General features: G+C 40.8%; 1 protein-coding gene and 1 pseudogene across 1 annotated transcript in view; one reads left to right on the top strand and one right to left on the bottom strand.

The window, feature by feature from the left end:
- The window catches only part of LOC128744064 (tyrosine-protein phosphatase Lar), a 366,801-nt gene that overhangs the window by 66,614 nt on the left and 285,436 nt on the right, over positions 1 to 14,751 (top strand). The window lies entirely within an intron of this gene.
- The window catches only part of LOC128740290 (jerky protein homolog-like), a 29,030-nt pseudogene that overhangs the window by 7,062 nt on the left and 7,217 nt on the right, over positions 1 to 14,751 (bottom strand).

Genomic DNA, 14,751 nt, shown 5'->3' on the forward strand with positions numbered 1-14,751 from the left:
CTTAATAAAACTAAAATATGTTATTCTAAACTCTGAATACAGTCATGTTATTGCTTTGTTATTCAAATAACACTAGTAGTTATTCTTTTGGCCTTAAAGGAATAAAATTTTGATATTATTTTTAGTTATTTTATCAACTATGTCAGCCAAAACAAGACCAAATTTTGATATGAATTATTCGATTTCCAATAACACATTTACATATTATTTTGCTCTTCGCTCCTGCTCGGGTATCTAAACAATCTTTGCCATGTCAACAATGTATTGTTATTGTTGTGAGTATTTACCACCGTTAGCCAACCACTACAAGCCAAGCATTGTATGTTAGAATCTCGACTGTGGGACGTAAAATGTACTGATTGGCGACAAAACGTTTATCATTTTTTCTTCCTACCAGTCTTGCGACATGTTACTGGTACACAAGCACTAAAAACGTGCTGTTCTACGTGTCGTACACTTTTCGGTATGGAATAGAAAATGTCACCAGTCTTGAAGACATTTTTTGTATTCTCTTTTGCTGTTGCGCACGTAAACCAAACATAGGGAAGTGTCGTCGTGGTTGGGCCACGTTTTGGAATTCGCCCGTAACTTTCGTTTCAAAAGGAATTTTGGAAATCTAAATACATCGTTGCAAAGGTCTAAGAATTAGGTATATTTCCGGAAAGTTTTGAACTGATTTCTTGAAAAATAAAAAAGTTATAGGCATTTACGTGTAGACAAAATATGTTGTCATAGTCGGGCCATGTTGTGCATGTTGGGCCGCCGCAGAAAATCTAAGACATACCTATTGAAATTCTATATAGAGACATGAAAAGAATGAATTCCGTGAACAACGACTCATATAGGTACAAATACCCTATTTATAATTGCATTTTTGCGAAATTGCGAAATTTTGGCGATCTTGTAAAATCAATATTGCTACAATCGCCTTTTCCGAAGCGTACAATTACTATGAAAAAAGCAACAAAAATCTAGGCTTTTATCGTATTAGTTTTGCTTTATTTCATCACATTTTACGTGACTGACATTCTCTAGCGATTATTACGCTTCTGCGCTTAAAATTATGGTGGCCCAACCATGACTACTCAAGTGGCCCGACCTTTACAAATTGTGTCGTGTGCAGCACAACACACTTCATACATTTTCAAAATTTATCTCGTTAATTGCATTTCATGAATCATTTCTTGAAGAAAAGTTAATTGCGCCTGGAAAACTTTTTTTTGTAAGATTCAGTCACTGAACTCAGTCAGTACGGGTGTTTTGAATATACGATTGAAACTCACATTATTGTGAAAAGTTAGTTATCACAGTAAGAAGTTTTACAATGGTTGTATCATAGATATCATGAGTTACTAAAACTGTAACATCGTGATGGCCCGACCATAACAGTGGCCCGACGATAACGACAATACCCTACAGCTTTCCCCCAAACAACACGGTTTGAAATAAAATGCTGTCCAATACATCTTATTCTCTATCTCTTCTTCATACTGTTTCAACTATAACTGTAAGCAAAAAGCGGCAAATGCATGTCGTTTGTACACGACATTTTGTATGAATAGTCAGCTGACGTACGAAAATGTTTGCTTATGTATACTAATATGTACGTATTCGGGCTGGTCTCGACACTTACAAGAGATAGGCACTGTCGATACAGAAACAGTACAGTGCGGTGGTATTGGTTAAGAATTTGACATGGGATTGCATGCTGATAGATGTATAGAAAAAGTGCAACCGTTTCGGTCCCTGGTGAGAAGCAATGGGATCGTAGCACTAGGCCCGCAATTGCCCTGTACTCTAAAAACTGCCTACGAAGTCTGTCGCTTTAAACAAGAAACCGGGATCTGAAAATGGACCAGTTGCCAGGGCCAGTTGCTACGATCCTATTGATTCCAACAGCCTCTCCCAGCCGAGATTCCAACTCGAGGCCAACTGGGAGGCTAATGGTTCCAACAATCCACCCGATATTTTCACACAGCACTGGATCCCATCCATCGTAGCCAAGAAAAGTCTAATGAATTTACCCGGAAAGAGGTTTTCGTCCAGAATTTTCCATAGCTCTTGTCAATTTACACTATTATATGCGGCTTTGAAATCAATGAACAGGAACTTGGAATTCGCGGCGCTTCTGGAGGATTTGCCGCAGGGTGAAGATTTGGTCCGTAACTTCCCACAAATCTATTGGCTATTAGCGATAGTCGATGGAAGATGGTTTGGGAAAGCACTTTGTAGGAAGCAATACGTATAGTGATCGCTCGGTAGTTCTCACAATCCAGCTTATCGCCTTTCTTGTAGATAGGGCAGATAACCCCGTCTTTCCACTCCTTCGGTAGTCGTTTCGTATCCCAAATCATGACAATCAATTGGTGAAAACAGTTGGCCAACCTATCCGGGCCCATTTAAATAAGTTCCACTCCTATGCCAACCGAGGCTGGGAGAGGCTGTTAGAGTCAATAGGATCGTAGCACTGACCCCGCACTGTCCAGTATTCTAACAGCTGGTTGAGAATACTTCTCACTTCGTATAAAAACAGAAGGTCAAATTTCGATAACGTAATTAGCACCCAGTCTTCGCTTGGCTTTTTTCCTATGCCAACCTTTTCCGCAGCTTTGTTGTTCTTCAGCCGCTGGATGGCTTCTTAAACTTCCCTTATAGATAGGGGTGGAACATCTTCGTTGCTTGCTACACCAGTGAGGTCACTTCCTCCACTATCACGATCTTCCGCCTGCATGCCGTTCAGGTGTTCCAGCAGTGTTGCTTCCACCTTTCGATCACCGCACTATCGTCAGTCAAGATACCTCCATCTTTATCTCTGCACCCTTCGGCTCGCGGCACAAAGCCTTTGCGCGATTCGTCGATTTTCTGTTAGAACTTCCGTGTGTCGTGAAAGCGGTACAGCTGCTCGAGTTCGCACTCCATCTTCTCCTGGTGGCGCTTCTTTGCCTGGAAGAGTCAGGTTTGCTTTCTCCGCTTCTGTTTGTATCGCTCCACATTCGACATTTGTACCCGCGCTGCGTTTTTCTCATCCTAAATTCCTCCTTTACCATATATGCAGATTTGGTTTTTGTGGTTTCACAATGCCGTCTAATGTAACAAACATAAATTACAAACAACTTACTTACTTACTTAGGTGGCTTGCCGTCCTAAGACAAAGCCTGTTGAACAAAATTTCTCCATGTAACTCGGTTGAGGGCTACCGCTCTCCAATTCCTCGGACACCGAGTACTCTCCGCCAGATCTCGCTCCACCTGGTCTAACCATCTTGCTCGCTGCGCTCCTGGTCGTCTTGTTCCTACCGGATTTGAGGCGAACACCATCTTTGCAGGGCAGTTGTCCGGCATTCTTGCAACATGCCCTGCCCATCGCATCCGTCCAGCTTTAGCCACCTTCTGGATACTGGGTTCGCCATAGAGCTGTGCGAGTTCATGGTTCATCCTCCGCCTCCATACTCCGTTCTCCTGTACGCCGCCGAAGATCGTTCTTAGCACTCTTCGTTCGAAAACTCCGAGCACTCGCAGGTCCTCCTCGAGCATTGTCCATGTTTCATGCCCGTAGAGAACAACCGGTCTAATAAGCGTCTTGTACAGGGTGCACTTTGTACGGGGACTTAGTCTGCTCGACCGCAATTGCTTGTGGAGCCCATAGTAAGCACGACTTCCGCTGATAATACGCCTCCGAATCTCACGGCTGGTATCATTGTCCGCCGTTACCAGTGAGCCAAGGTAGACAAATTCATCGACTACCTCAAACTCATCGCCGTCGATCAATATACTACTGCCCAAGCGGTGTCGTTCGGCCTCGGTTCCGCTGGCCAGCATGTACTTTGTTTTAGACGTATTTACCTTTAACCCAATCTTTTCTGCTTCGCGCTTTAGTGTGGTGTACTGTTCAGCCACCGCCACAGATGTTCTGCCGATAATATCCATGTCATCGGCAAAGCAGACGAATTGACTAGATTTGTTGAATATCGTGCCCCGCGTGTTGATATCCGCTCGTTTCATAACACCTTGTAGCGCTATGTTGAACAGCAGGCATGAAAGACCATCACCTTGACGAAGCCCTCTGTGTGATTCGAATGAACTTGACAATCCACCCGAAATCCGAACACAGCACTGCGTACCATCCATCGTAGATTTAATCAGTTTGATGAGCTTCCTGGGGAAGCTGTTCTCGTCCATGATTTTCCATAGCTCTTTCCGGTCGATGGTATCATATGCGGGTTTGAAGTCAACGAATAAATGATGCGTGGGAACTCTGTATTCACGGCCCTTTTGGAGGATTTGCCGCAGTGTAAATATTTGATCCGTTGTAGACCGACCTTCGACGAAGCCGGCTTGATAAGTTCCCACAAATCTATTCGCAATTGGTGATAGACGGCGGAAAATGATTTGGGACAGCACTTTATAAGCGGCATTGAGAACGGTGATCGCTCGATAGTTCTCACAGTCCAACTTGTCGCCCTTTTTGTAGATCGGGCAGATAACCCCATCTTTCCACTCCTCCGGTAGCTGTTCCGTATCCCAAATTCTAACAATTAGTCGGTGTAGACAAACGGCCAGCTTTTCTGGTCCCATTTTAATAAGCTCCGCTCCGATGCCATCTTTTCCAGCTGACTTGTTGTTCTTTAGCTGCATGATGGCCTCCTTAACTTCGCCTATCGTTGGGGCTGGCACCTCTTCCCCGTTTGCTGCACCGTCGAAATCGCTTTCCCCGCCGCCATGGTTTTCAGCCTGGGCGCCATTCAGGTGTTCGTCGAAGTGCTGCTTCCACCTATCCGTCACCTCACGATCGTCCGTCAGAATACTGCCAGTCTTATCCCGACACATTTCGGCTCGCGGCACAAAGCCTTTGCGGGATCCGTTCAGTTTCTGGTAGAACTTCCGCGTTTCCTGAGAACGATGCAGCCGCTCCAACTCCGCATATTCCTGCTCTTCCAGGTTGCGCTTTTTCTCCCGAAAGATTTGGTTTCGCTGCATCTTCTTCTGTTTGTGTCTTTCCACGTTCTGACGTGTGGCACTGCGCATCTTGGCCGCCCGCGCAGCGTTCTCCTCATCCATCACCCTCCTTTGACATTCATCGTCAAACCAATCGTTCCGCTGATTCCGGGCCACATGCCCGATGGAGCTCTCCGCTACACTGCTGATGGCTGTTTTGATAGTGTTCCAACAGTCCTCGAGAGGGGCTTCGTCCAGCTCGTCCTCTTCCGGCAGTGCAGCTTCGAGTGAATGCGCGTAGTTTGCGGCGACGTCTGGCTGCTTCAGCCGCGCGAGATCTAACCGAGGCTGGCGTCGGTACCGAATGTTGTTCACAACGGAGAGTCTTGGGCGCATCTTAACCATCACTAGGTAGTGGTCCGAGTCAACGTTAGCGCTTCGATAGGATCTGACGTCGATAATGTCTGAGAAGTGCCGACTGTCGATCAAAACGTGGTCGATCTGTGATTCTGTCTGATTTGGTGACCTCCAGGTGTACTTATGGTGGATTCTGTGCTGGAAAAAGGTACTACGTACGGCCATATTCGGCCAAATTACAAGTAACAGTTCTGACATAAAGCCCTATAAATGTAAATTCTGGACGACTGTTATCAGGTAATTTTCATCGAACTGTCAAAAATCGTTCCAATCGAACATGAAACAATACAGTAGACTCTCGGAAAAGTTAATCTATTGGGGATTGGGTCGATTAACTTTTCCGAATGATTGACTTTTCTGAGTAGTCATTAAGAAAAGGATGAATATAGAAGAGAAATATAGTAGAAACATATTTTAATATATACTATCAATGAATGGTTATAACAATGAGTTTAAGCAGGTTTAAAATAGTCTCTTAGACTAGTTTGCTTTTTTTCTTTTATAGTATAAGCCTTGACAATATTCGCTCGTATTTCCAAAAGATCGGCTATTTGGCTCGCATCATTGGTGATTTTGTACCAATTTATCAAATTATTAACACTTTGAATGGCCTCAGTGTAAGTCACTTTGATTCTTGACTATCTGGCTCGCTTTCAGATATATTATCAACAGCGGCGCACACGTCTGATTCTTCATCCTCTTCTGTTATTTGATCATCGTTCCATTGTTCAATATCATCAATACTAATCTCGGCCTCAGAACGCTTGCCTACCTGTGAACACAATAGTTTTATTTCGCGTAGTGTACCATTGTAGACGTCATTTGATTCAATCAACGCAGCCAGTGGAAGATTGTCTTCAGAATCGTATTCGCCGTCAACCCAGTTTTTGATTTTATTCCAAGCATTAATCAAAACAGTTCTTGGCAATTTGTCCCAAGCAGCTTTCAGTAGAAGTATTGCGTCGCTTAGCGAGTGTTTCTTTAATAAAACATCAACTGGAACATTGTCATTTGCAATAATATTACACAACAGCTTGCTACGGTATTCTAATTTTACTAATCTTATAGGATTCTGGTCCATCGGTTGCAAAATCGCTGTAACGTTAGCTGGTAGTAACATTGCCGTAATATTTCCATCGACTGTTTTCAGAAGATCAATTGGCTTGTGGGCTGAACAGTTGTCAATCAACAAGATTGCTTTCGGTGGTAAATTGTTTTCATTGGCATAATTCTGAACCTAACAAACATAAAATTGAATAAAAATTAAAATGTAACTGAATGTAAATCGCGTCAACAAGTACCTGCTTCACGAATGAATTATGGAACCAGTCAAAGAATAGTTGAGAATTCATCCAAGCTTTGTTAGAGCTAGCGTACTCTAGAGGATTTTTAAATCCCTTCTCTTTGAAACAACGTGGGTTTGCAGATTTTCCAATAACTAACGGTTTCAACTTGTGAGTATCGTCCGAATTTGCACACAATAAAAATGTGATTCGCTCCTTGGAAATTTTGTGTCCCGGTGCAGTCTTTTCACTTGCTGCGACAAAAGTTTTATCTGGTATCAAACGATAAAACAAACCAGATCCATCAGCGTTGTACAATTGTGCGCCTGTAATTTGCATTTCGTCCAATATCTTTCGTAATTTGTGTATAAATAGTGTGATTTCTGCAGTATCACTGGAAAGACTTTCACAGCAAATTTTGAGAAAACGGATTCCATGCCTTTCTTTGAATTTAGAGAGCCATCCATCACTTGCAAAGAACGAGTCGAGATGTTTTTCTGGATAAAGTTTTATGAATTCCATTTTAGCACAACTTTGTCCAACTCAACGTATTCTGGTTTGTGAAGCGTTTTCTTTCGTGATTTTTTTAGTGTCTGTGATGCTGCCGCTAGAATTTCATATCGCTTTTTCTTAATTTTGGAAATCGCTGCTTCAGAAACGCCATATTCCAAAGCCAATCTTTTCCCTTCGACGCCACGGTCAGATTTCTTCAAAACTTCGACTTTTTGATCGAAATTCAATCTGATCTGTCCTGTTTTTTGCGTTTTTTCAGCATCGTATCAAAGGTCGCGAAGTAACTACCTGTTCGAATCAAATTAATGTTGCAACTGAGAGGCACAAGTGTTAACACACTGGCTATCCTAAATTCACTGCTTACATACATTCACATCCGGCCATGCAAAAATTGCACAAAGGCAAGAATGAGAAAGAGCGCAATCAAGGACGAAAGGAACCGTGTAGGTGTGTGAATGATAGGTCAGCCAACGAATAAATTCAAATGCTCGGAAAAGTTAAGCAAGAAATTAACTTTTTAGAGCGTCACATGAGAGTCGCCATTCGCTCAACTTTTCTGAACAATTAACTTTTTAGAGAGTTAACTTTTCCGAGAGTCTACTGTATTATCATTTGTTAGACCTCTCATCGAAAAGTATTGTAACTTATTAACTTATTACTGATTAAAAACTTACGTTGTTTAGACTAACTTCTTCTGTGATTAAATAAGTCCATATAATACAGGCCGCTGACAGCGACGATTTCCAGTATATATGACAAATTCGTAAAAGCTCATGTTTGTAAAACTCCCTGTGATTCAACTTGATGTTTGAAGAAAACGTCTAAAATTGAAATGTTTACAATCGATACAGAATAAAAATTGAGTCATACAGTGAACTGCTGATACAATCACGTAGTCATCAAGGGACTGAAATTATCAAAATTTTACGGACTAAACATGCAAGGATTTGAAATAGGCTGCATATCTAAAATAACAGCTAATAATCCTAGTAAATTATAGCATAAAGACTGTATTTAACTGCTTTTTGCTTAGTTTCATTTGTTTTAAAATGAATCAACCAGTTAGTAAGTACCAGAACCAAAGATACCAAACAGGTACCAAAACTAATGCGTGGAACATGGGCAATGTATGTAGTTTGACAGCCACACCACCCGCACCCCTCTGGTAGTCACGCATGTGTTTTCATCTTTGGAAACGTTACTGCTTTTTAAAGTTTATGCAAGGCTGCCAAATCGGCGGAATTTCAGTCGGCCATACCTTTATAGGGTTTAGGCTTTAGTTTGACCAACTGACTCGATAGCCTGTCAAACCGTATTGTGCAGTGTTGCTAGTGTGGATATTGTTGTTTTCTGTAAAATACTGTTGTTTTACTTGATACATAACGGTGATGTTCTGTAAGCAGTATCGTTCGGTTTCGAAAAATACCGTTCATTTTTATCTCTGACAATAACATACATAAACGTTATATTTTAAATGACACTTTGGTGCCTTGCAGCAATTTTACGATTTCTAAGCAAAGTCATATTTTAATAATAATTATCTTGTAATATGCTTGTCAAGCAAGGAGGAGTACACAGGAGAGGAAATGACGAAACACTAATGGTTTAAATTGCTAAATTGCAAACGTGTGTGGGACACACAGAAAATAATCACGCTAATACTTTTCACGTGAGGGTCCAAAAAGCTGGAAACTCCGTAATAGTACGCAATGATTTTGTTTTTAATGGTGGTACTATTAAACTCTGTAGACCAATATATAGCTGTCGATTGGCGAGGTAGTTTAAAATTAATTGTTTTTTACAAGTTTTATACATTTACAAAAACGTAAATCATAAACATAAAATCATTCAATATCGATATTAGCTGCACATACGTTATAAACAAGTAAAACGGTACGTATGCCCTTTTATTGCAATAACACTTAGATGTATTAGTTATGAGCTAGGTACGACACCAATGCGCACTATTTCCGCCTGCGTATTCTTACCCCACTTTACTCTACGACAGATCCATTTGGTTTAAACGATGTGATAACGATGTGGTCACATTTTGAAATTTTTCCAATAGGCGCTTGAAAATACACTCCAGTTGAATGATATTGATCACAGCTTATAGGTAATTAATATTAATTAACTGCACCGAACTGCAAGATACTCAACCTCTTATCTTGGTGCGTTGGTGATGTTTTAGACAATTAAATAATACGGGTTAATTACCACCGCAATTACCCGCTTGCTTAATTATGCTTGAATTAATGAACAAATTGTCCAAATTACTACTGTGTCAATACCTATCACCATATGCTAATATCTTAAGGCTTCAGAAATAACTTCTATGGCTATTCAATTACCAGTCTAGGAATAAAATTCAACCAAACCAGAAGATAATGGAATAAGATAATAGGCATAGTAAACAATAAGTAAATGATAAATATGCAACCAGTATAAAACAGTAAGAAGAAAATGTTTTTATTATTTTAGACCTCAGCTGCCTAAAGCACCTAAGCTCCTTATATTAAACAGCGAAGATCAATACTTCAATTAAACTTTTAAATTGACAAGTTACCTAAGTTTCTGCTCAAACCGCTAATAGAACGTGGTGAAGATGATTTAGTACTCTTCCATGTAACGCACTTTCGTCGTATTTCATTGGGGCAACTGATTTATGAATAATTGAATCGTTTGTGCTTTTGACACAATTGTGGGTAAACAACATAAAACTGATTTTCTCGAAATATTTTCAACCCCAACTAAAAGGGGTTTGTGGAACCAACCTTTTTTCAGAATTTGAGAGAGGATATAAGAATGAAGTATTCCATCACGCACACATATAAAGATTTTTTGACATTAACTGTGGCCCTCGCTGAAGCTGTTTGCAGTAGGAATAATATCAACAACATTCCAAACTCCGGGTTCCTCTCCTCCACTCTTTGCTCCCCTCTAAAGCCTACACCTACGAACCCTAGCTAAGGTCATTCTCGTTTAGTGACGAAACCGCAAATTACTTCATCCCCGAGGATTCTAAAGTGTTAAAAATTTTGAACTTTGAAAATTGACTCATACTAAATGGCGCTTGTGGGGTTTCTCAAACAAACGATTCAATTATACGTAGGTTACTGAAATTCAATGTGACGAAAGTGTGTTACTTGGGCCATTCAGTTCAAAAGTAATTTGTTGAAAATGAAAATTAATTATTCTTTAAATCACACATTCAATCTTGCTCAATAACACTGACAGAGGCAACCAAAGCGTCAATTAAGGTGGAACATCGTACATTAGCAGACATTTTCAAGAGCTCGTACTATCGGTGAAATCCGTAACATTAGAGTATGTATGTGTATTTGCTGTAGCAGACAGCCCGAAGATATAACGGTATGCTTCAATAAATATCTATTTTCAACAATGTGACAAATATAGACAGGTTGAGATTGACATTCTTTAATAGAGTGATGGTAATGGATTCGAGCTTTAAATGTAGTTAAGCACGAATATCTATTTATAGAGCATTTACATATAAATAACATTTACCTATTTGAGTGCTGATGAGTGTTCATGATTTTTAAATGCATTGTTCAAAAATCCATCCTCTATTTAGAATTTAGAAGTATGTACTATTGTAGTCATAATTGTAGGGTTAAATACATTTAAAAGATAATAACTTCTTTTCGTTCGAGTCACTCGCAAAACGCTGTTCGACCCCGGCTCATTCCACTAAGAGCGAGAACAATAGAACACTTATTGCAGTGTTGTTCTGCTATTCTTTGTCATATACGTGTGTGTATGTGTGTGCGCTGTGTGGTGTGATGTTCCGTAAGCGAAAACAAAAGTGCTTTGCTTGTCGTATTTAACATGGTGGGGAAGAAAAATTATAAACTGTGTGAAAACCAAGTCGTCGTGGTGGTGCTAGTTCTTCGAGACTGTCCGAGAAGACACCAGACAGACCAGTTTAGGAAGTTGGAAAGCTTTTCAAAGCGAAGCAACTGTGGATTCGGGTGAGTGCTTCTCAATAGAAATGCATCACGTACGCAACCGGTTCCGGTTGCAATTTTGTGAAGACTGACTGCGAAACAGCTGAATTGTTTGGTAAATATAACAATCTCAAGCATGCACTTCTATTGGAGAAGATAAACTGTCGCATTCCATTGTATGTTTGAGAACGTCGCTATCGAAGTGGGACCTTGTTGTTTAACAAAACAGAAAGATTATTTATGAAAAAGTTTTTCAAGAAGAACAATACCATCGGGTATAAAACGGCAGGCATATTTACATTGTATGCCTACCACAGCAAAACCCATGACACATTAGGTTTTAGATTGTAGACTATCATCTGACAAGTTTTTGAATCGGGTGTCATATCCCGGCAAGAATGAAACTGTTCTGTATCGGGCATTTTGATATTTCCTCATTGAATGAATATAATACAATCCAAGATAGTAGTGTAACAAAAGATGTCGAATTTCTAATTTTTGTAACAGTTTTTAACGCAAAAATGGCAATAAAAATTTAGTCCGGAAAAAAGCCCGACAGTCTTTGCAGAGATATCGCAAGCACAAATCTGCAGACAATAACAAAAAGATAAATGAACGTAAGATAAAGTCGTTTGCATATCAAATATAGGATTACAGTAAAACGCTTGGCAAAGTCTAGCGAGAGCGGTAGCTCGAACGCTACCATTACTATTAAACTATTTTCACACATGTATTAAACGTAATTAAATTTCGTAACTCTTCTGTAATTTTTTCTTTTAGTTGAAAGCTAGGGCTTCTAAATGACGCAAAAGTTTATGTAGTTCATCGTATTGCCATCTCGAACTTATCTGTGTTCCCCTTCTCAGTTCATGCCTAGTATGGTCTTAAACACTACTTTACCGAGTTTTAGTTTCTTACATTTTTTGGCACTACCATATTATCCAGGAATTCTTTGTATTCCGCACTTCATTTTACTAACAATACGGCCATCAATTAAACAAAATGCCAGTATAAAATAATCCGCGCTTTTGAGTGTGGTTTTCATCCTTGGCTTTGAAACAAGTCCATTATCATCGACCGATTAAGGACTCCATCAACAGAAGAGTGAAGGTCTACTTACTGTACTCTAGTGGTGATGATCCATTATCAATCCTGCGCCGAACAAAAAGTGGTTCTCCAGCACTGCCGGTTCTGGGCTGTCATTCTCCAATCCCCTTGAACACCGGCTAAACGTACGTCATCTTCGATAGCGCACATCAGCCGGGTACGGGGTATGTCCCTGAGATTATAGCCTCTACCTAGCTTTCTGCTGAAAATAATTTGGCTACTCTATCATTGGACATTTTAGCCACGTGCCCAACCCACTGCAGCCTTCCGCACTGTTCTACTCTCATTATATCAGCATATTTATCTACTACTGTATACCATATTTGTATAGCTCCACCAACACCAGCTGGGCTTCCATATTTCCTGACAGAAACCATGTACTTCATTTACTGTACTAATGAGTCTCAGTCAGGGCCCGGCATCGTCGAAATAAATAAATGAAATGGACTTTCTCTAACCTGCGCTTCATACATGAAGTGACTTGCTTCATTCGTTGAACAGAACGTTTCAAGCAAGCTTCAGTTGAAGTTGGTTGCTGTTTCAATTGACGACGGTAGAAAGTCAGGCACGATTTGTCGACATTGACTAGGTCAACTTTAATATGCGTTGCATTGTAGGAAATGTTACTCAAGTTCAATTCAAAGTTGCTGGCCTTCTTCTGAATATTTAATAGAAACGTATAAATGAAAAGTTGAAATTGATAGTCATGATGAAGTGAAACCCGTTTCGCTGACGCTGACTGAAAAGCCAGTTTGAAACTGAAGCGGTGCTGCTTCTGTTGAAACCAAATCTTCACTGCTTCATTGTTGAGTGACGCTATGCAATTGAAGGTGACGTTATCGGGCCCTGGTCTCAGTATCGATACTTCCAATTTCTTTTAAGGCCTAAAGGCCTCTTCCACTGCTCTGTGCTTGATTTTAACGATATCGACGTCATTCGCAAAATTGAAAAGCATGTGCGATTTCGTGGTCGTAGTCCCGTTCCTTTCCACTTTTGCTCTTCGTATTGCACCTTCCGAAATAAATTTTGACAAGCAGTTTAGAGAATGCATCCCCTTGCTTCAGTCCATCCAACGTCACAACAGCAGCTGAGGTCTCATCGGATATTCTGACGAATGATTGATCCATCCAGCGTCGCACGAATCAGCTAAACTAGTTTCGTCGGAAAAGCATGTTCTAGCTTTATCTGCTACAGTTAATTTCATTTGACCATTTTATGATCACCTCGAAGTCTACAAACAGGTTATGAGTCTACAAGATGAATTACTTGCTTGAATTACTTGGTTCCTAAGTCTCTCCTTCTGAGACGCAGCTCATAAAGCGAGGAGTGGGAGGGGAGATGTAACGACCCTACCCTCCTTTTAACGAACTTGAGAACTAACCTGGAGTCAGTGTATTGAATCCCGGTCGTTGTCACGACAAGTCAGAAGTAGCCGCGTTGGTCAGAAAACAGAACAACCAGAGACGGCCTAAAACAATAAAACATTTATTGGAATTGGAATACCAGGCCCAGTTTCTCCAAGGGTGCGCGCAAAGAAATTGAAATTGAACAAACCCTTATTTAAACTGCTTCTTCCACGTGCAGTGTGGTTCGTAGAACAAAGTAAACATATATGTAAACATTTCCACGTGGCTTGCAGTACGCACCTCGGTCGTTCATTTTGTTCTTTGACCACCGCAGGGCCTGAACCAATCCACTAGCGAAAGAGACAAGAGAGGAACTCAGCGCACGGAATGAAATTTGGTTATCGCCGAAATAGGAGAAAACAATTATCATGTGGAGAAAGCCTCTAGATCACTAGACAAGGTGGGAAAATTTAACCTTCATGGTAGGTTAAGTAAAGAACTGTTGTTTGGAGAAAAATAAACAAGTCGATTCTAAGGAATCTCTCTAGACGAATCCAAGCAGGTGGTGGTCGGCTAAGAGAGAAAATGTGTTTTCTTTCCCGGGACCGTTCTCCGAAATTTAGAGACTAAGTTCATAGGGTAGCATCAGGCTACCCTACATAAATGAGCAATGTTATGCCTTGATTAGGTTTTTAATAGAGCAAACGAGGCTATCCAACTACTCCCCCTGTATTTGTTTTTCCGATATTCCTATTCCACCTGACAATGATCTGGTGGATTGCTTCTTATAACCGATTGCGCTTCGCTTTTAGAAGTTCAGCCGGGATACCGTCCTTTCCTGCAGCCTTGCCGTTTTTCAGCTCATTTATTACCTTTTTGAGCTCCTCCTGACCATTGCTCACTTATGTTATTCTTATCCTGTTCTTCTCCAGTCGACTGGAATTGCGCATCTGGCAGTGCTTCTTCCACCTGCCGCTATCGCCGTAAGTGGGTTACCAGCACAATCACACCAGCTCCTCATCACACCTCACCTATCGTCACAAGCCTGCCAAATTTCCTGCTCGTCACCGGTTTATAGAATCTTCGAGCGTCGTTGCTGGCGAATCGCTCCTCTATCTCGGATAGCATCCCATTACAGTCTTACGATGGCATTTAAGACTAAAATTGGTCTTGAAGACCACCA

The sequence above is a fragment of the Sabethes cyaneus genome, chromosome 3, assembly GCF_943734655.1.
Source record: "Sabethes cyaneus chromosome 3, idSabCyanKW18_F2, whole genome shotgun sequence".
Taxonomy (NCBI): Eukaryota; Metazoa; Arthropoda; class Insecta; order Diptera; family Culicidae; genus Sabethes; species Sabethes cyaneus.